The sequence below is a fragment of the Apteryx mantelli genome, chromosome 25 (genome assembly GCF_036417845.1).
Source record: "Apteryx mantelli isolate bAptMan1 chromosome 25, bAptMan1.hap1, whole genome shotgun sequence".
In the NCBI taxonomy this organism is placed as follows: domain Eukaryota; kingdom Metazoa; phylum Chordata; class Aves; order Apterygiformes; family Apterygidae; genus Apteryx; species Apteryx mantelli.
The window spans coordinates 2,078,092-2,100,631 of NC_090002.1; the positions used below are offsets into that span (position 1 = coordinate 2,078,092).

The window sequence follows — 22,540 nt, forward strand, 5'->3', positions numbered from 1 at the left end:
TCCGCGCGTTTCCTTAATGCGGGCACAGCACTGCGAGTCAGGATGCTTGAGAGACAGAAAGCAGCGTTTCAATCTTTCACCAGCACAGGATCAGGAGATTCGGAGATTCTTTTCAAGTAATAAACTACAAAGAAATTCAAAACACTGGTAAATCTGCAAACTGAAGTTCACTTCAAGCCTGAGGACCCAGAATAAAACAGAAGTCAGAAAGCCAGTCAAATTCCTAGTTGCTCTGCAAGGCCATAAATATCGTCCATCCCCATGGGAAATATTTCTGGCATGAAGAACTGCACGACCAGCACTCCCTCTGCACAAGCCCAAATACAAAGGTCACACCAGAACACATGATGGGTCAGCAGGGCTGTTATAAGTTGTAGACTGTAAGGAAGAGGCAGATTGCACTGCCTAACTATTCGTCTACTGAGAGGAGACCTGAAAGAGACTAAACTCATGGTTGCATTGAACCAACCCAAGAATCAGCCTATTCCACATTCCATTTCTTGAGCCATGCACCAAGAAAGAGGAGAAAGCTCCAAGTGATATCTGTAGGTCTGGGACAGACTGCAAAGAAGGAAAAGGATATTTCCCCCCCTGCAGTAATACGCTTAAAAATTTTCTAGAGTGAACATGTACGTGATCCAGTCATTCAGTATTTGATGGAGTTTCCAAGAAATACCATGTCTGAGTTCCTTAAACATCAGAGATCATTATTTTCTTAAATCTAATTTATTAGTCATCTGCATTACTGTGGTAGGTAGTAGAGCCTGTATGTAAAAGGACTATTCTGAAGACCATATCAAGATAATATTGCATGAGTTCATTCAGGAAAACTCCTGTAATCACAAACAGGATCACGTGAGAGACTACAGAGCTGCACAGGGATCAAAAGACAGAAACATCATGACCTAGAGCAAAACGTTTCTTCCTTTGGACTTAGATGCACTGTTCTCTCTACGAAGTAAACAGAGCAAAGTCTATAAGGATTCACACCACTGTTAAGTGAGGTCAATGGAACATTTCTTTCCCTTGTGTATCAATCCTCTCCTCCCATGCAAAAAGCACAGAGAGATGAAAGGCAGTCTTCACTATTCCTATGGTAATGTATGAGAGGAGGCATTCTGTAGGACTTCAAAATTACTTTCAACTCTTCATTTGTCAACTAATCCAAAAGGAATATTTTGCAAAGTATGCCTTCCCTACCTTTAATTTCCTGGCAGCATTGACAAGATAGCGATATGTAGCTATCACAAAGTATTCCATTTGCCCTCCACAAATTCCTGTTAAGTTCCTTCCCTTTTAATCACTGGAAGCAAGCATAACCACTCAAAGGAAATAAGGAACTGGGAAAAACAGGTATTTTGTTTTATAAATTCATTTTTAGAAGTCAGAATTTACAAAAAAATTACTCCTTGACATTGCAATAATATCTCTAGGTAGAAGTCAAAAATAACATTCATGGAAAAAAGGCTAGATATACACTGAAATAAAGTGGTATCTTGCAGCAGGTTTAGGGGCTTTGATTGATTCTATCAGTTTTCCTAGGGGCAAAAATATTAAAATGCATCCACATCTCAGAAGTGTGAAAAAAAAATCTAATATTGGAACAAACACCTAAAATTCACAGAAGACTGCAACTTTATGAAACCACAATGAACTATGTTAACATTAACCTGACGGCTCACTTAATACGAACTAATTTTCTAATCTGCATGCACTATGGTAACCCCTAATAGTATTTTCACTTCTTGCACTTTAAAGCATTACTTATGCTGCAATTATCAGATCAATTTTGAGATATCAGAGGTTTCCATTATTTGATTTTTCCAGTTCATACAGAAATAATTTTATTCAAACAATCTTTCACAGTTTGCAAATCTAGACTTCAGCAATGCGCAAGCGCACCAGTATGAGTTGGAAAGAGGTGAAGAACACAGTCAGACACACCTAGTTTTCTATTTTCCATTTAACTGTATTGCCAGATTGGACATGGTAAGAAAGGAAAGGAATTGGGGGGCGGGGGGGGAGGTTATTTGTTTGTTTGTTTGTTTTTTAATCCAGCGGTGCCTCTTTAGTACATTTGCTATGAATCACTTTTGGTGGAGGGGAAAAAAAAAGGCCATGATGCAAGCAGATTTTCCTAAATCAGCATTATTACAACCCCAGCATACTCAGATGTTGAGAGAAACTCAAACTTCAAGATGTAAATGTCCCAATATGTTGCCGGGCTACTACCTAGAGTAGCTAAAATTTACTACTTTATTTCTGCAGCTCTTGCATAACTTATGTTTTCCATGTTATGGAAACTATTAGGCTCGCTGGCCTCCATAACAGGGTCCGACCCGAGGTTCCTGCTGAGGCAGAAGTTCGAAGTCAGACTGGAGAGAAATAAAATTTAGTGATACACGTGCGGTAATTACAGCTCGAGCTGGGGGCCTCTGAAGAGGGACCCCGAACAAAGAAATCTCTGGGCAATTATACCCTTACAATCTAAATTCCCCACCCCTTAAGAGATAGTTTGGACCAATAGTAATAGTTAGGTCTGGGTTCTTCCCCTTCTTCCTTGGGCCCCTTCATTGTCTCTAGGCAGGCTGTTTCTTTTCTTATCTTCAAGGTTGGCTACTCCTGCTGTCCATGTAACTTCTTTATCCCTCCAGCTTGAACCAGCTCTGGGGCCCCCTTTTACTTATCTAGGTAAAAATTCACAGCCCGAGGCCTAAGGCTTCAGCAAATTTAGCTACTAATGCTAAGCAAGTTATGCTAAGCAATTAATTCTAGACAGCTTCAGTCCAATATTCTCTAACATCCACTTCATTACCAATACTGACTAATTGATTGCACAGCTCTTGTTACCACTTTATGGGCAGCAAGCGTCCTATAGTCCTATGAGCTAACGTTGCATCACTGCTAAGGAATTTACATACCCTACTAATTAAGTTCTGGAACAGCAAGTTAATCGCTGTAGATGTCTTGAATATTTCTGTAAGGAGCTTGGTTTTCCCCTCTTAAAAGGATACCCATCTTCCTTAGACCTCTGGTACAACAAGAAAAAATGTTACCGTTCCTTTTTCGGGAAATACTCTCCAGGAGTGAAAGTAAGAACTGGCTTGATCTGATATAGCCTAGATCAGTTGCCTCAGATCCTTTGCCTTCTGCAAAGGGAGACTGAGAGTAAGAACTACATTGGTTTGATTTTTATTTGTTATTGCTATTAGACAGATGTTTTTATTATGGCAGCTTTTATGAAAGTCTTTTTGACATTCTTTTATTAATTTTTGAGCTTAAATTTTGTAAATTGTCCAGTGTTGAGGCTAGAGCATTAGAGAAATTAAACAGAATAATAAAGGAGTTTGGGAGATGTCAAAAATAATTAGTCTCAGTGAAGGTGACTTCTAGATACATGTACAGGACTATTGGAAAATATAGCTCGTATCACAGATATCACAGTTCAATAATTGTTTATGAGTATTTCCATTATTCCAACAGCTACACAAACTGTATATTAAAGTGCATCTGCAAGCTAGACACAAGTCATTAAGTTACACAGTGTATCCACAGGCATTCAGCCAGCCCGGTTATTTCATCCCACAGACAAATGTGACACAGGTAACACTGATTTCCTTACCATTCGGCTTTTAAAATTAGAAAGTCAAAATCAAAATTCTGCACAAGCAGTAATTCATTTCTTCAACAACTTCACAAAACACATTTGCATCCCTGAAAAAAGCTTACCTGAAAAACTTACCTGTGAACTACATAGGTCCTTTAGCAATAGCCTGCTTTCATTAAGTTTGGTGAATTGGTAAATTGGTAAATTTTACCACTACTGTCACTGGAAACAGCATTTTCTATTTTTGAAGCAATAATCAGGTAAAGGTAACTAATGAGAGTTTTTATCTTTTGCCTTTCCAAGCAGGAAGTCTGACATTAGTATTTGCATTTGACTTTTGTTTCTTCAGAGATTTCAGTTCAGCCAGTTAAAAACTAAATCAGTATTAAAATGTTTATATCAATTCTTGACATTTGTACCCTTGCTATGCACTTTTGGTCCACAACTGACTATATAAAAATACTGCTTTGCAAGTATAAAGCTAAAGCAAACTTCCTGGTAATCACACATGGGCCTTACCTGCGTCATAGTGACCACATGACATGGATTCAGCAGGTAAATGACAGTCTTGGTAGCAAACTTGAACCCCACCTCCAGCCCAAAGACAAGACAGAGAGCCACCAGTAGCAGGTTTTTGCCCAAGCTCTCCTGCTTAGCCTGGGGCTGCTGTAGCAGATGACCCTCCAGCTCCCTGAAATGCAGCTGCCTCAGCTTCCACAAGGACAGAAGGATCTCCACAAAACCCACACTGAGGAAGACCAAGCTCTCCAGCAGACGCTGCTGCCCGGAGAGAAAGGCAGCACATTCTGGCCCTCCATTGCCAGCAAAGTTGGGGTCCACCCCCCCGTACAGCCAGCCCAGGAGGTTACGGAGGCTGTAACGGGACATGGTGGGATAGCGCCTCTTCTCCTCCCCGTCACTATCTGGCAACAGGTAGGAGCAAGATGGAATCAAAGCCAAAATGCTGTCGGGCTGACGAAACATGAAAGGTAAGGACGTCCCCTCTGTAAACTCCTTCCCTCCCGAGCTTCAGGAGAAGCCAGCAGCCCAGCTCAGAGCAGGGCTAAATTTGGGGGTTTCCTCTTGACGCCAGGACGGTAACTGCAAGCAACAGCCTGCAAGGGGAGAGGAGTTACAGATGAAGGGGGTCACTGAACGGCGCCGCCAGCCCCTCGCCCCCAGACCCATTACCCTCCCACCCCCGCTAACGCCCCTCGCTCTCCCCCGCTTGAACGTTACAGGACTGCCCTTCTCCCCGGCCGGCACCACCACGCGCCCCGCCCCGCGGCCGCCTCTCTCCCCTTACCCGGCCCCAGCGCCGTCCTGCTCGGCTCGCTCCCCTCGGCCTCGGCCTCGGCCTCCCCCACCTGCGCCCCCCGCCCCTCGGCAGCCCTGCGCGGCCAGCGGCGGCCGCTGACTGGACGCCGAACGCCCGCGATTGTCCGCCGAGCGGCCCCCCGCCCGCGCGCCCAACGGCCCCTCGCCCGCGCGCCGCGGTCGGCGCCCTCAGGGCAGCGGCAGCGGGGGCGGATAGCGGCTCCGTTAGCGAGCGCGGCTCAGAGGCGGGCCCGGCGCCCCCCGCCACGGGGCTGGCCCTGGCGGGCGGGGAAGGAGGAAGCAGTGTTCCCCTCAGCGGCGGCGCCTACAAGCCCGAGCGGGCGGGCTGTGCCCACCGCTACCGCGTCCCGCGGCTCTCCCAGCCCCTTCCCAGTGCCGTAGCATCACCCCGCTGACGTGCCTGACTCGCACCGAAAAATGGACGAGCCCCCGGGATTGGCTGCGCTCGCCCGCCCGCTCCTCCCTCCGCCGCGGCTGCTCCCGCCTCTCGCGGCTGCCTCCCCCGCCGCTCTCCTTCGCTGCTGCTTCTTCCTCTTCGTCCTCTGCTAGGTGCCTCTCGCTCGCCTTTCTCTCTTGTTTTCTCCTTCCTCTGCTCTCCCTTAGCTGCCTCCCTTTCCTCCTCCTCCCTCTCGAAACCAGCCTCCATGAGACACCCGAGGGTTGTTCTGGGTCCTCCCTCGACCCGGCTCCCCTCTACACTCGGCAGAGAGGAAGTAAAGGAGCCAAGAATAGTTCTTTCTGTGCTCCTCGGGCTCTGGCTGCTGCACTGCTGCCTTTTGTGGAGCTGGGTGCTCATCATCACAGTGCTGTTTGCTGAACTGATTCAACAAGCAGCATTAACTTGATAAACAAGTTTTGCAAGTGCCATTGCAGCATTAGTCAGCCAAGAAATTGCAGTGGTCTGCTTCCTTCCGGCACACCATGGAAGGGCAAACTTCAGAGGGGCCTCAGCTTAGTCCCTGTCTGCACGCATGGTAAGTATATGCAGTCAGTTATATGTGGAAATTGTGGTCATGCAATATGTACAGTAGAGACACCGCTTATATGCATGCATAAGTGATTTACACACATACCTGCAAAACTGAGTCTTTGCAAACAGAGGCCAGGTTTGGTTCTTAGAGTCGACTGGTTTATGGTTTTGTGAAGTAATTATACTGCAAATATGCAGTTCTGTTTCTATCTGAAGGACAAAGGCAGATGGAGATGTAGGTAGAATAGTGGATAAAAGAGATATTGTCAAGGTAGTTAGAACTGTAAGTGAATACACCCTGACAGCTGTCTCACTTTATAGATTTTGCTTCAGAGAGTCTGCCCATTGCCTGGGTGCAACTGGTCATTTCATGTTCGGTAGGGTACTGTATAATGCGTGTTGTACTGGGAACAGTTTGTATTACTGTTTCATTACAGCCTGTGCATGACAATTATTATAGTGCAACAGTGAATCTAGAGTGCTCAGTTTATCAGAAGCGCATGCATTTTATTTTGGGAGCTTGCATTATTACAAGTGGGGAAATCAGACAGACTTCTTTACATAGATTTAATGAAAAAATAGACTATGTTTCAAAGACTATAGCTATTGTATGTTTCCGGTTATTGTTATAGTATCAGTTGTCAAGGATATTCTGAGGACTGTCTACACTAACTACACTGATACTACACTGATATATCTTCTGGAACAGTTTCTATTCCAGAGACATTTATATTATACGGACTCTTGAATTTCAGCACTGACTATGATTTTTATTGCGTGTAGGCAAGTAATCCAATTTCTTGCCAAAATGTCACAATTGTCAAATGGTGATAATAATGCCTATGTTGCGAGGATGATATGAGAAGTGAAATTCGTGTCTGAAGGAAAAGAACGTTTATGAGCAGCAAAACTCATTTTTTCCTACAGATATATATTCTACATTCTCCTACCTCAATATTCGCAGTTCCCTGATTCTCCCCACACAGCCCCAACTCCCACCTTATCCACACTTCTCCCCACACAACCCCAACTCCTGCCTGATTCCTTTTTGTACCTCTAAGCGTTATCAGCATCGGAGGCCTCAAAGCCTAAGGAATGTCCCAACAATCCCCTGCCTCCAAGCTTCCTTCCTGTCTGCAGGGGCTTTCTAAATTTTAAGTTTTCTTACCAGACCCCTCTCAAAAGTGAAGAGGTCTAGTAGCTCAGCAGTGTAGGGGATAACAACACCTCATACTTCTGTGTGTTTGAGAAACTACTGGCTACTCCAAACCAGCATTCCAGCTCAGGCTAGTTCAAAAATACAAATGCACCCATGGGCTTGTCACTAGCCCATCAAAACAGATCATTGTTGTGCTCATGTTCTGGCCTTTTCCTCACTTGCTCACACATTTAGATCTCTTGCATATACCCAGTTATGAGGAACAGGGTTGGTAGAGCCTGAGTGCATAGGACTCATTTCCTTGTGAAAGCAATCTAAGGAAATTGCTGCATCTGAGGTAAGACTGCCTGACAATGTATTGCTCTTCTGGTTACAGGTCACTTTCACCTCACAGAAGAGGAGTTCAGGAGATGAGAATTCCCAGAAGCAGACCACAGAGGCTGCAAAAGGTGAGAGACAAGATGACACACAGACGCAAGATACAAGTCTGTCTGCCATGGCTTTTAGCAGCAGTAGCTGTTCTACTGTATGGGGTTAAGGAAGTGGAAAGAGATGGATCTGTTCCAGGTTGTCCAGAGCAGCAGATGATCCAGTTGGTAGACCCCACGAGGGAAAATAATCTGTGCTTGTCTTTATGAGCAGTATTGTTATGTTTTAGAAATAGGGAAAGAAAAGAACTGCCGAACTATTGGTGTTAGTGCTATTTCTTGCAGGGGGGGATCTTGTTACTATTGTTAAATATAGAAACCTTGCAATAAAGGTTGCAATAAATCTTTGGAGAAAGAATATATATTTAATATATAAAAGTAAAAATGTTATTTATATAATATTCAAAATCATAAAGTAAAGAAAGGAAACAAATTACAATCACAGCACATAAGAAGCAGCTGAAACACATTCAAATGTTCAAGACCGATCCACTTAATTATTGATCACTCAATTTGTTATTGTCATTTAGATGAGAATAGCTTAGATCTTAATCATACCAGTGGATTAATGAGGAATCCATTAGAACAGGAAAGTGAAACTACAAGAGACTGCTATAGCCTCTTTCAAAATTTAATAAGTGAAAATTTAACAGCAGTGGCAAAGTAGCCTATGTTTCTTAACAGGTATAAAGAGGATTTTATAATAATAATGAATTTAGTTCTATCAGCCAAACTTTGAGTTTGCTAAGGGCTTGTCTTACACTGTATCCATAAGGATACATAAGAGGCTTCCTAAAACCAAGAGTCTTTTCTAGACATAGATGATTTCAGCAAGTGTGTTGCCAGAAGGATTTATCACTGTATGGATTATTTCTACCTGAATACACAGAAACACCAGTTGGGTTTCAGTTAAAGTGTGTAGTCAGCAAGTTGATGGTCTCCCAAAATAAATATTAACATTTAAAAATATAATGTAGTAAGTTCACTAGTTAACTGAACATGGCCTCCTTTGAAAGCACACAAACATTGTCAAGTTTCAGAATCTTAGAGTATGATAGCTCTATTCTGCTTCCTCAGCTTCAAAAGAGCTTTGAATCTCTCTACCACTGATATGCATGATGCTTTGTTAACAAATCAGAGGATTTTGTTCTGTGGATGAATGCACATTCTTATGTAACAAGGCATAAAAACTAAAAAAATAGTTATTAATAATAGAATAATAGGCAAGACAAGGAACTAATTCTTTTAGATATTGGTGTACTAATTCAGGGAGAATAAGAGACATTGGAAGTCTTAAAATAAGATCAAAATGATGACTTCATTAGCATGAATAGTTCCATATAATTAATGTATAATTTAACCGAAAACTAGAATATTAATATGAGGATATTAATATATCCTTATTCAAATAAGGATAGGAAAAGGGAGGATGTTTTGTTTTGCTTTGTATAGCAAGAAAACATACATTGTTTTGGGGTGCAGAATATGTCGTAAATTAGACTTGCGACAATATACATGATAATAATGAAAGGAGAGAAGCACATCACAGCAAGGTGAGCTTACAGTCAGACCATGAAACCCAAGATAACAAGGTGGATGGTTATTTTAAGATCAACTAGCTGAAATGAAAAACTTAGTAGTAATAAGGCATTTTAACTACTTGGACATCTATTGGGAAAAGAGCATGGACTAGCCACAAGAATACGGCGAATTGGTCAATTTGCTTGGTTTTGTTACAGAGAATGCAGAAAACAACTAGAAATAAGGCTCTTAGTTCAGTTCTAACCAGTGAGGAAGAACCGGCTGAGAATGTGAAAGTGGGCAGTGTTTTGTGTGAGAGCATTTGCAAATGAGAGAGTTTGTTGTCCATAGAAAAGGAAGGAAAGATGACAGCTAAAAAAAACCAGTTAGACTTCAGGAAAGCTTCAAAAAACTTAGGGAATTAATGGCTAAGATCTCATAGGAAGGAAGTCTTAGGAAATAAGGAGCTAAGAAGAGGGACAGTTCCTCAGAAAAATAATTCTAAGGGCACATTTATCCCAATTTTGAGTAGAATAGGGATAATAGTAAGGTTAGCTTGACCATGACATGAGCTCACTATTGACATTAAGCATGAGAAGAAAATATAAATCAAGATGGGTCAGACTACTAAGTATAAAGACTAAAAGACTAAAAAGATGTCATGAGAGGAATAAACTGTCAGGAGACATCAAAGATAACAAGAATTATTCTGTATTAGTAGTAAGAGAAAGACAGAGAAGAGGATTAATACCCTACTCAATAGAGAAGAAAATCTGTCAACAAATGATAAAGAAAGCTAAGTAATTGTTGCCTTTGTTTTATCAGACTTCATAAAAAGATCACCTGCAAGCAGATAGTTAGGACAGGTGATGCCAAAATCTTAGCCCAGAATGGGGAAAGAACAGATTAGGAGCACTCAGACCATTTGAAAACATCTGATTTATCTGAGTCTGATCAATATGATCCAAGGATAATTAAAGAATTGACTGAATTAATATCAGAACCATAAACAATTATATCTAATAGCTCTAGTAGGATGAATGAGATGCTGAAAAACAGAAGAAGCAGCTGTAAATTGCTCTTATTAAAGAGGGAGGCAGGAGCTGAGAAATACAGATTGGTCAATTTAATTAACTTCAATCCCCAGAAAAATTCTGGAACAATTAATCATAGAAACTATTATTAGCACCTAGGTGATAACCAGGGAACGAGAGCAATCAGCGTGGACATGTCATAAATCGTGCCAGATAACTTGATTTTTTTCCTCCAATAAAGAAGAGAATTTAGGGAAAGGACAGAAGCAGATGACCTGTTGTCATGTGAGTGTCAAAAAACTAATTAAACTGACATTTTCATTAAAACATTAAAGAAATACGGTCTAGATAAATCTATTATAAGGGCTATACAGAACTGGCTGGATAGCCAGCAGTAGTTCACCCTCAGAAAGGAAGACTATATTGCTGGATTCCTAGAGTTTGTGTTTAGTCTGGTTCTGGTTGGTATTTTTTATTAACAATTAGATGATGGAATCGAGAATATGGTTATTAATCTTGTAGGTGACACAAAGCTGAGGGTAACAGAATTAAATTTTAAAATAGTCTTTACAATTTTGAAAAATGCTGTTTAAGAAAATAACAAGGAACATATTCAATAAGAACAAGTTGCATCCTAGTTCAGCACTTCATACTCGTATAAGTCAGCTGGTATAAACCATCACTGCCTTTCCTCTTCCCCTTGCTACTCATTTTCTCTCACACCACCTTATGCTAGCATAAGCTTTTCTGGGGCTATGTGGTTGTCTGTATGAGAAAACTGATTCACACTACAATTATCATCTCAGAGTTAACTGTAATCTGGAGCACTTACCTGATCTATTTGATCCTACTTTGGGTTACGGCGATGGATGAGGTGACCTTGCTAGATGTCTTAACAGCCCTGTTTTTCTGTGATTATCCCCTCATTAAAAAGAAGGGGTATATTTGATATAAAATTGACATACCAGTATGATTTTTTTTTTTTTGGCAACAGCACAATGTTGTTGATTCTTGTTCAGATTGTGATCCACTGTAAATTCAAGAGATCTGTGTTCTCTGATCTTGATCTACTGGGTGGCTTAGTCACAGTTCCTTGATTTGCTCTGTTTCAGTTTCTTCAGCTTCTTTGAGAAGCACTTTGAAATCTGTGAAAAAGAATTGTTGACAGAACACTAAGCCATTGCTCTTTCCTGTTTGTTAACCATTTCTTCTCTTCCTTTCACTAAGTAATTTATGTTCTTTCTAAGATCCTTTGTAAACATATATATCGCATATGTCAATAGAAATGGTTGTCTAAAAGCAATAAATTCCTGTGACTAGGATGTTTGCACAAGAGCCTGAGGCTTGTTCTTGTATCTAACATGAGATTTATTTTTCTTTCTGTGAATTCTTAAAATATCAAAGTAGTGAAATCTAATGTTAATCCATCAAGAAATGCCAGGGCCCTGTGTGCACCAGTAGGCCTTAACTACCCTGAGCAGCTTTGTCTGGGACCTCTACCAGGGAGCTCTATTTAAGCTCTGGCCTGTGCCCCCAGTCCTCACCTACGTTGTGGGCAGCCCTGAACCCGTGCTCAGCCCTGTCCCGCAGTTGTTGACTGGACTTCCCTGACTGACCATGGACCTGACTTGTCACCTCTCGTTTCTCTGATGATCACTGGACTGTCAACAGAACCTGTCACTGTCGCCAGCCCTGTTCTGCTTGCCTGCCTCGGTGCTGTGGCACTGCACCCCTGTTGGCAAGGTCACTGCCCCTCTCTGTGCGTGGTCACCCTTGGCTCCTGGATTGCTTCCCGTCGTAGAGCAGCCCCACTCTTGCTGACAATAAAAAGATTAAAAGTCAATTTATGTGAAATTGCTTCCACTCCAAAATAAAGCTGTATGTTCTTTTCTATTCCTAATACATCACTTGCAAATTCCCACTAACTTTCCTAAGTACAGAGGTAAAGGCAAAGCCTGAAGTCTTGCACATGGTAGATAACAGTCAATAACCATCAGAAGTTGAACTTCAAAGCAGAAGAACTGAAAGGCTAAAGGATATTTTCCTTAATTCTTATTCAGTAGAGCATTTAAGCACAGACTTATTTTCAGTCTGTCCTTAAATTCTCTGAATTTAAGTACATAAGTTAAGAGCTTTCCTCTGTCAACATCTAGCTATGTTTCTATACTTTAGAAATTTGATTCTATACATCAGTATGTAGTTACACCTATAGGTTTACTAGAAACTGTGCATCCTTCTTGTCATGTAAAAAAAAATTTTTTTTTTTAAACCCAACAAAATAAAATAATATTTTAAGCCTTGAAATGGTGAGGAGTAATGTTCCTTGGGAATAATTATACTTACAGTTACAGCTGAATACATCAGCAAAGTTACATTGACAGTGAATCTATAATTTACCATGAAAGTTTTTTGCACAATGTAATAAAATTCTGATGTTTAGTTGTTTATTAGATTCTTTGAGCTGATGGGAAACTAGATTATTTGAAGTGTCAGGATGAATGTTTAATGCTTTATATATAATCCATGATGTCTCATACAAAATGGAAAAACAGATGACCACAGCTTTAGGAAAAAATCCGTTAAATTGTGTGTACTAATGTTAAGACTTTTAAAAACAATAATCTGAGAGGGACTGCCATTTTAGTAATGGTTGGAGCTGGCCCCAACTGACAGGGCTCTGAGCACATTCCTCCCTTCCAGTTCTGTTGGCCGAGTTGAGGAGTTTAGCTAGCTGCTCCTTCACTGCTAAGAGCTGTTGTGAAGAAAGCTAGATGCAGGGGCCTGCACCGTCTTTCTTTTGTGAGCTGCTGTTTAAGCTGAAGCTTTATCACTGGCCCTCGGCTGTGCTACATCCTAGCTGTGCAGCAGCTATGTCTGTGCCCAGTCTCTTACCTCCTTGGTTCTGGCCCTGATCCGAACTCACTGGCTTGGCTTCCTGGCTTGACCTCAGACCCGTCTCGTCTGTGACTTGCTGGGTGATCGCTGGGCTACGACTGACCCTGGTCACTGTCTCCAGAGCTGATCCTGACCTGAACTTGCTGGCTCAGCACCGAACTCCTTAGAGATGAGGTCACTGCTGCCTACCTTGTTAGCACGCTCAGGTCCTGGCTCTCCATCCCTTGCAGAGCAGCCAGGCCTTGCTGTCCACTGATACCAATCCATTATATTGGAGCTGATGCATCTCTTCAAAGCCTTGTAAAAAAGGTGGTATTTATTCCTATTTGACGAAAGAGACATGAAGTGCAATGCGATTGTGTCTTATAGTTCTAAGTTCATATAAGAAGCCTGTGGCAATCAGGAGTTCTAACTGAACCAAAAAACCTTCCCACTTCATTATATCAGTAACTCTGTTTCATTTTCTCCAGTCTTCCTTTGTCTGTTCTTCTCCCACCTTTAATAAGCATTTCTTGGTCAGCCGTGAGTGTTACAGTCTTGCAACATTGACCATGCACTGGAGACAAAGGTTTGTTTTGTTCCCTCAGCTTGGAACTTAGCATTTTTGTAGTTTCATGTGCTTGATCTGAATAGTGAGGAGTTTTGAATTCCTACTGGTACAAACATAGATACTCAGAAAGAAAGGGGAATTGCTTAACTGAGATAGGAAGGAAAGAGTGCAGCTGGATTGAAAGAAAAAGCAGTAATGGGGACAAGTTTTGCAAAAAGTTGTGATCAGATGCCTATTAAAGTACTGCTGTTTATTTACAGGGATTTTTATTAAAAGAACATAAACGTTATGTGCAGGATCTTTGATGGTCTGATGATCTTTGGAGGTGCATATGGAGTCAGAGTTAGACTCGGCAGCAAATTTATCATTCATATATGCTTAAAATGGAAGCTGGGTTGAGACTCCCCTTTAGCTTGTCATTTCTTGTCTGAAGGATGGTATTTGGCACAGTATTGCCGTCTGGAGTATGCTTTGAGCAGTCAGAATGAGACTTGGAATAGCCACAGTGCCAGTAGTTAACAGACTTGGGGCATGAATGTATTCAAGTCATGCCCGCAGAAAGCAACAACTTTTCTACTGCTTAGGCCTGTAAGCCAGAAGGCTTGTTTCTGTAAAAAATAGAAGCTGGAGTGTCTTTGGCTTTCTAGTGACATCCTAATTCTTTCCACTTTGCACCTGGCCTTCCTGCTGTGCTCCTTGGAACCCGGGAATTAAATCAAATGTACTTTCCTTTCAAAAATTAGGAAAATTGATTCTATAACCTAGATAATTCTGCAGAAATGTACCTACATTTCTCTCTCTCTCTCTCTCTCTCTCTCTCTCATTTTCCATGTTTTTTCTGTTGTTAGGATGGCTTTGGTACCCCAAGCTGAGTTCTACTAAGTCCTGAAATTTTCATCTAGTCTTAAGAAAATTCTTCCCTTATTTTCCATCTCTTAAAAAGTAACCAAAACCTTGATCACTGGCAAAAGCAGTGGGCCTACAAACAGTGCTGTGCTGACCATGGTAAATGCTGTTTGTTTACTCGTTTTCTTTTATTCAGTATGAACAAGGGAAATAGATTGATCAGTTTTGATTTCCATTTTTAAACACTTCTGTTGTACTTCAGTGTAAGGGACATGGGCAAGGGACTATTGAATCTAGTCTTCAAAACTGTTTAATTTGGGAAAAAACATCTAACCAAGATTATTTCCTTCAGTGCTACTTTTGATAAATGTATTTCTCTTCACAAAACAGTTTGAGCATAAGATGCTAATTCAGAAATGGTTTTTTTTTCTCTTCCAGTTCTTTCGTATATAACTGTTATAAATGGTCGCATACAGAATAACTGTTGATGGTTCTCTCTCACGTTTTGGCAAAAAAAAAAAAAAAAAAAAAAAAAAAAAAAAAAAAAAAAAAAAAAGCATTTACCCTCCAGGGGCACCAGAACAAGATGCCTCCCAACAAATTAGTAAACAAGTCTTTCCTCTTGCATGCTGATATCAACAAGTGAAATAATTAAGAGCCAGTAGTTATATTGTCATTAGTCCCCTGGGTTAATATTTAACCCCCTCAAAAATGGACATGCTTATAGATATTACAATTTTTCGTGTTGAATTATCTACAGTATCTGATATGACTGCATCGCCTCACCTGTTTCTTCTTCCTGAAGAGATTGTCTACAGCAGACACCCATTACATGGTCACCCATGCTGGTCTGCCCCCCAGTCCTGACCCATGAGCTCTCAGCTGGTCCCTCACCTGTCCCCACGGAGAGCTCCATGCATTCCAGCTGCTCATTCAAGTATTTCTCTTCACACTTGAAACAGATTGCATTTTAAGCAAGAGCCTAAATTTTGTCAAATTTAACTTGATGGCTTCAAGGAAGTGCTTCAGCTGCTGCCTTGTACATCATACCCATTCAACTTCATCTGCAACATCTAAGTTGGTTGTAGAGAGGGGCACACTATTTCTGTGCTCATCCTGCACCACAGGTGTCTGCCTCCTGACAATATAGAGAAAGAAGATTGAAATCAATATTCAGAGATATTACATCCCTGCTGTTGAAGGGACCATGTCTGTACTTACCAACAGTTTGTGCCATTAGGGACAAATTCAAAAGACTCTTTTGCTCTTCCCACGAGTCTGAACAATAGTGTACTAAGCTGTCACAGCAGAAAAGTCTGGCAGGTGAGCGTTCCACAAGTCAGCTGGTGACCACTGTTCAAACAGCCTACATAAGACTTTCTCCAGGAAAGCAATGGTTCTTCCATGTCAAAACCATGATGCTACAGAGCCTCCCACAGAGTTCAGTGTCCTGACCGACAGTAAGGGTGGGACTCAGTTCTAAGAGACACTCACAGACACCAAGCAGCAGTGGGGTGAAGGGGGTGGTCATGGCCACGTATTTTTCATTCCATCGACGCACCCTCCAGTAGCCCATCTCCTGCTTGGGGTCCTCTGCATGGCAGCTGGCAGACACATAACAGACACCCAGGGCCCAGTGGGTTTTGTCTCCTACTTCAGCCTCCCAGCAGTGGCAGCCTGATGAATAGGCAGATGATCCCAGCACACAGGGGTAAGCGGTGAAACGCTGAGAGCTGTGTGGCAGCTCCTGGGGGATGTCAGTGAAATAAACACTCTTGAGATTCTCCGAGAGCACCACACTGGCATGAGCTGTCTGAGGGTCCAGAGACACATCTCCTTTGGCAGAGCAGAGACTATGAGAAAGCAGGGAAAACCAAGGGGGAGGGAGCAATGGATTCACACACCTCACCCCAGAAGAATCAGCTAGAGAAGAGCAATTACACAGCCATTTGCCCATTGACCACAAGGCAGCTGGGCATCTGTCAACCCTCCACGCCCCATCTCCTCACCATACCGCACGCTTGAATTGCCTTCTCTGAGTCCCTACCCCAAACTGTCTTAGCTCTATGCTATGCCACCTTTCTCCTGAAGTTGCTTACCTTCCTCTGATAGTCTGCACTATCATCTGTTTCATCTCTCAAGCGCCCCACTCTAGACCCCTTATTCAGGCAGGCACCAACAATACTGGGACCAGGGGTCACTTCTGCACTTTGGCAGAGTGACAGGGGTGCTGTTGAGCACATGCACTGATATAATGGGCTTTCTCCACAAAGGGGCCCACAAATGAGCCCTCAAGCCCGTTCATTGGGTTCACCAACAAGATAACCATTTAAATGAGAAGAGTCAAGTCTAGTCACTTCAGCATTTTAAACCAGGCCTAGACATACAGGTGAATTCAGAATGCCAAACAGAAGACACTTTTCAGAGCCAAGGACTGGACTCAAGTCCCAGACCTAGGTCTCTATATAGCTTGACTGCCAGTGTACTTCTTCAGCATCTTCTTAAGCTGAAATAACGGCCTAGGGAAACAGGCCATTACCTTCTTCAGCTCAAGAGGGACAGAAGGTAGCTCCAGGTTCTTAAGTGTTTCATGCCTAAGGAAAGAAGTGACCTCATCTAGCAATCAAATCAATCACAGTGTCTAGAAGATGCCATTCCCTAGTACAAAACACAGCAGCTGTTTCTAGGAATTATTGCTATGCTAAGGTTGAAATGCTGGAAGCTTACCAAAAGTCTATATTCCCACTTAGAAACCATGAGAGGAAAAAATGAAGGGGAAGAAGCTGACAGTTCATATATGTTGGGATTTGGCCCAGAGTCAGTATAACTATCCTGGTCTGAGAAAAGGCAAAGGATGGAACTGACCACCAATATATCAGGTTTTATCTTCCAGGGGGATCATTCTATTACAGTGCAATGCAGCCAGTCTCCTAGCACTGCACTGAAACACTGGCATGGCATTAATCCCAGAGGAAAGGAGCACTCCTACCAAGCAATTGCATCTTCAACTGCTAACAGCTCCTTCCCTATCCCCTCCCTCCCCTCCCCCCAAATAGGAAGAGGAATAGGGTACATCACCTCTGCAGGACACTCTGCATGTCCTAGAAAAGAAGAGGGAAGACAGTAAGTCAGATCCCACCAAAACCCCCCCATCAGCATAAATATTGTAGGGTGTGTCTGCATGCCCAGCAATCCTTTTGCCTGTTAGTGCTGGGCTTTATCTAACCCAGGTGTTATTAATTCTGCTAATTATTTGGGGGAAATGGAAAGAAAGGCAGCACTTGTAAGGTCTGGCTCATGACATCTGGATGAGTCACACCCCATTTTTATCCTTTGAGTATAAAGTCTTGCTTTCCAAGGTGGAGACCTACCATGACTAAGTTTAAAGCTCAGCCTTTTCCTCACCTCACCAAGAAAGATGAAAGTCATGTTGCTATCAGCTAGACCACATGGAAGAGATTAAACAGGGAGATCCAGGGCTCCTGGTTGCAGAGGGCCATACAGATTAATAGTGACCTCTAAAAATGCAAGGCAGAGCTTCACCCCTGCCCCAGAGAAAGGGACTGCCACAAGAGCTTCTTTGAAAGGCTGTGATCCACACATTGGTGGCAGGAAAAGCCCCAGCATACAAACCTTGAGCACCCCTGCTCTGGACTCCAGGCATCTTTCCATGTCCACCATGAGGGTGTTGAGAGAGCAGCACTGCTCCGAGAGGTGTGCTGTGGTGGTCTTCAGCCCCCCCCCAGCATCTCAATCTCTTCTGCTCTCAGGCAATGCAACTGCTGGTCCTCCTCTTGCTCTGGGAAGGAGTGCAGCTCCTCAGAGTCACAGGTAATGCGCTTATGACAGTTCCACACTAACTCCTGTGGGACAGAGAAGTCACCAGGAGATTAGAGAGCATCTCCCAGCTGGGGACTGACCTGAGGCAACACCCCCAGGGAAGGGAAGAGCCCCTCTTGTCAACTCTTCTGAGCTCACCACACCACTCCAGTTCACTCCAGCTGGGTGGGCCTAAAGAGAAGGCCCCTACCCCACTCCTCCCAGCTCTGCCCCTTCTTCCACTTACTCTCAGCTCCTTGGGCTTTTTCTTCTCCATGGATAAATGTTCCTTCAAATCCTTTGCTTTTCTGCCCAGATGCTCCACGCAAGCTTGTAGCTTATCCTGGAGAGGGAAGGGCAAGAGATTCTACTCAGGCAAAATGGTCCAAGGCATCAGATGCTGAACCAGCACTGAGAAGGCTTGGATCATACCACTTGAGAATCATATACCAATTGATCTGACATGTCACTTCACGCACTTTGCTTTCATGGGGTGTCAATTATAAATTCCAGCAATCCTCTGGCTATTCACACTGAACATCTGCATCAGGTACTACACAGAGTGTTTCTGGGTTAAAGTTCTGAACACCTGCGTGTACAGCAGCAATACAGGTTACAATAGTCCTCTGCCTTCAAAATTTAGCTTCTGAACAGCAGCTAGAAGTGCAGACAAGGAGTCAAAGCAAGATAGTTCTACACTGTATAGATTAATTTTTTCTAGGGAGTCAATCACCAGAGCAACTTTCCAGGAAACCTACTGTATCTCTGAATCAAAATGGAACTTCTGACTCCACCCTCAGATATGGGACAGCAGGAATTACTCAGTGGAACATCACAAATTTTGCTCTAACACTCCCTCCTGCCTCTGAAAACGACTAATCGAACCCTAAGTTGTGATTCCAAGGAAAAAAAAAAAAGAATGGGGGAGGGGCCTGAAAAATGCCTCCAACATTTTGGATGCAACTTGTGCAGACACCTTTGCTGGGATTCTGTCCAAGATTAAGACATCTAAATTTAGATGAATTAGATGCCTAAATTCCACTAGATGTCAGTATAGTCACAGGAGTATTCTAGAAAGCTAATTAGCTGACTATGCATCTACTGTCGGGTGAAGTGAATAAGTACACTTGTCAGACTGTTGGTTCTAGCCACCAACACAGCCAGCTCAATTGGTTGAGGTTGCCTCAGAGGGTGAACCACACATCCCACTCAGCTGCTGGAATGTTTCTTCAGCTTCAAGATGGAGAGCCCGTGAGCAGTAACATCAGTTTCTGATGTCGGAATCATTACTGCAGTTTTGGGTGGTCTCACCTCAAGCTGGCCATGAGGTATAGGTACATTTCTACATACAGCTGCCTTAGTTCCTGTTCCTCCTTGCTCTATCCATTAGACTCCAGTTTCTTTACTGGATCATAGAAACGAAACCCTGAGCCCCCAGCACGTACCCTCCTCCTTCTGTAGCAGGGACTGTCTTTCTCCTCCCTGTTTGCAGAGAAGAGCGGAATCTGCTAATAAGTTCTGCTTCGCTGCTTAGAGCGGGTAGGAGCCAGTAGTCATTGGGCCTACACTCAGCTCTTATGCCTAGATTAAACTCCTTCGCAGAACTGGGGAGGTCCTACATCCTCTTTCATAATCTACTCATGTTCTGATCCCTAGACTCCACTTCCAAACTGTGGTGCTTGAATACAAATTTCTCTAGAGCTTCTCTGGTCACCAGCACCCTTTTGAAATACTTAGCGTCAAAGTCAAACTAGAGATGCAACACTTGTTCCCAGACTGTTCTGCTGCATTCCTGTGACTTAACAAGTATTGGTGGGTCTGAACTGCCCTACTTCCTTACTTAGCATGAGATGGTTAGAAGTTTAAAGACTGGAGTGGAATGCCAGGTATCTCAAACCTTGTGAAGGAAATGCTTTCTAACAGTACCTCTGGGAGATACCACTTGCTTACCTTGTGTTTTTTGAGGGCTTCATCCAGGGGCCCTCCTGTATGAGCGAGATGGCCGTGGGAGACTGCACACACCACACACATGGCTTCCTGGTCCTCCTTGCAGAAGAGACTGATGACCTCATGGTGCCAGCAGCAGAGCTTCTCGTTCTGCATCTTTTCCTTGACAAAAGGCAACTGCCGGGCTGTCTCCACTATGCTGGCCAGCTGCCGGTTGGGGTACATGACTTGCTGAGCACAAACATGCTGACACATTGGGCAGCTGAAGTCCTTGACCACTGGCTCCCAGTAGTGGGTGATGCAGGCTCTACACAAGCTGTGGCCACCAGGAATCATGACAGGGTCCTGCAGGTAGTCAAGACAGATGGAGCAAGTGGTGTCTATGTTAAGGACCTCCAAATGACTGAGGCAAGCCATTGGTGGTAGTGCTATGAGATGGGCACAGACTTCGGGAGACAGTTCCTATATCCTGATATAGGAATAGTCACCTGGAGAAAAAAAAAGAAAAAAAAAAAAAAGAAAACCACACCACAGAGCAAACAGATCACATACATGCATTATTCACCATGTGGACTCAAGGAAGCCTAAGAATCAGGCCTCATAGATATTCTCTCCTAGCTTGAGCGAGGAGAGAAGACTAGAGAAAAGACATATGGGTTATGTAACCCAGACACCTGGTTCAGCTTCACTGTCCTGTTCCTCACTGACCAAGGCAAGCAGTAATTTAAGTAACAAGCATTTATTGAATTCCCCAATACCTTGCAGGAGAAGGAGTTCTTTCCCCATATCAGACATGGGGGGGGGTTGAAGGCAGGCTGGAAATAGCATGCATGTTAGCAAGCACAGTAGTACTGAATATTTCTGCTCTGTCACCTACGTACAGACTTTTTCCCTTGAACTCAGTACATGGTAACTAGACACACAGAGAAACAGAAATGAGAGGTCCCACTTTCATACATAGCCCATTGAAGCCAGTCTGGAAGAGGACTTATTAAAAGATAACCCAGGCCTCATGGCATAGACTAAATAGACTAGCTTCCCCCTCTCACTGTTTACACATGGTGCTTACAAGATGAAAAATTCCAATGCAAACAAGTTTTTTAACAAAGAAAACATTTTTCATCCAGAGGGTGACAAAACGCTGGGACAGAAGCCTAGAGAGACTGTGAAACCTTCACACTTGGAGACAGGGAAAAACCAGCTGGATAAGACCCTTAATGTCAGAGGTACCCGAACTTGCTCAAGGGTGAGAGTGCTGGGCTGAGTGCAGCCAAGCTGCAGGACGAGGTCTGCAGTCACCTGGTGAGTGAGCTCTGCGCTGGGGCCCACGTCCCTGCGGCCGGATGTCCCATGGCTCCTGCGCCGCAGGGCCGCCCGGCCGTGGGTGGGCGGAGGGGCGTTTGCAGCCGGAGACGAGCTCCCACGTCCCTGCTTTGCCCTAGGCCCGAGACTGCCCTGTGCTGCTGGAGAGGCTCTTCAGCACGACCCAGAGCTGCTGCACGGGGAGCTACCAGGCATCGCAGGCAGCAGCCGTCATTGTCCTGGGTGAGAGGCAACACCGAGCTCTCGCGCTCCTCCCGGCTGCGTCCCCCGGGTCGGGGTTGGGGTCCAGGGCTGGGGTTGGGGTTTAGAGCTAGGGCCATGTCCTAATGGCTGCGTTTTCCTGTGTGCCAGGCATCCTCCTGGATACCACGCCAGCCAAGTGGCTCCAGCAGCGGGACCTGGCATTCCTGTTGGGAGGTAGGTGATGGCGGCCGGGCTCCCGCCTCGAGGGACAGGGAGGCATCCGGAGGCCCCGTGGGTGCCGGGCCAGGGACGCTGGTGCTGAAAGCCAGTGGGGCGTGGGGAGAGGGGACTCGCACGGCCCCCAGGCTCCTGGCCAGGGAAGCCACCCCCAGCTGGGCACCGCAGGGCACCCAGGGCCGTGGGGGAAACGGCTGCCAAGCACCCATGGTGCCTCCCTGCGTTGTCTTTGCAGCTCAGCAGAGGCGGCAGCGTGCCGAGGCTTCCTGTGCATGGCGGGCGGCAGCCCCAGTGCCCTGCGCTGGGGGACCCCAGCACCCCGGGGCAGGAGGGCAATAAAGCTCCGTCCACAGAGGGAAGGTGCCGGCTGTGTCTGGGCTCTCTGGAGGTCTTGCGCTGACCCCGGCCCTGCCGCGCCCAGAACATGGCCCTGGTGCCCCCCCCGCCATGCCCTGCCCAGGGACACGGCCTGGGGGTAGTAGGGACACGGGAGCAGAGAGACCAGGGGTGAGTGGGGGGCACTGGGGATGATGGGGGCACCGGGAGGTGCCTGAGGACGCTGGGGGGCACTAGGGTGGGACAGGGGATGAGAGGGGCCCTGGGGATTCCATGGGGAGTGGAGGGACCGGGGGGTAAGGGGGGGCTAGGGGGGGCCAAGGGGCCCCAGGAGTCCCTGGGAGGCA

At 44.4% G+C, this 22,540-nt stretch overlaps 1 long non-coding RNA gene across 1 annotated transcript; it reads left to right on the forward strand.

Annotated features, from left to right (window-relative positions):
* Nucleotides 1-5,152: 5,152 nt before the first annotated feature.
* On the forward strand, nucleotides 5,153-21,854 carry LOC136994195 (uncharacterized). The gene is made up of 5 exons (XR_010886318.1): nucleotides 5,153-5,919; nucleotides 7,451-7,523; nucleotides 21,242-21,416; nucleotides 21,557-21,659; nucleotides 21,789-21,854. It is a non-coding gene; the product is annotated as an uncharacterized lncRNA (long non-coding RNA).
* The last annotated feature ends 686 nt before the right edge of the window (nucleotides 21,855-22,540 follow it).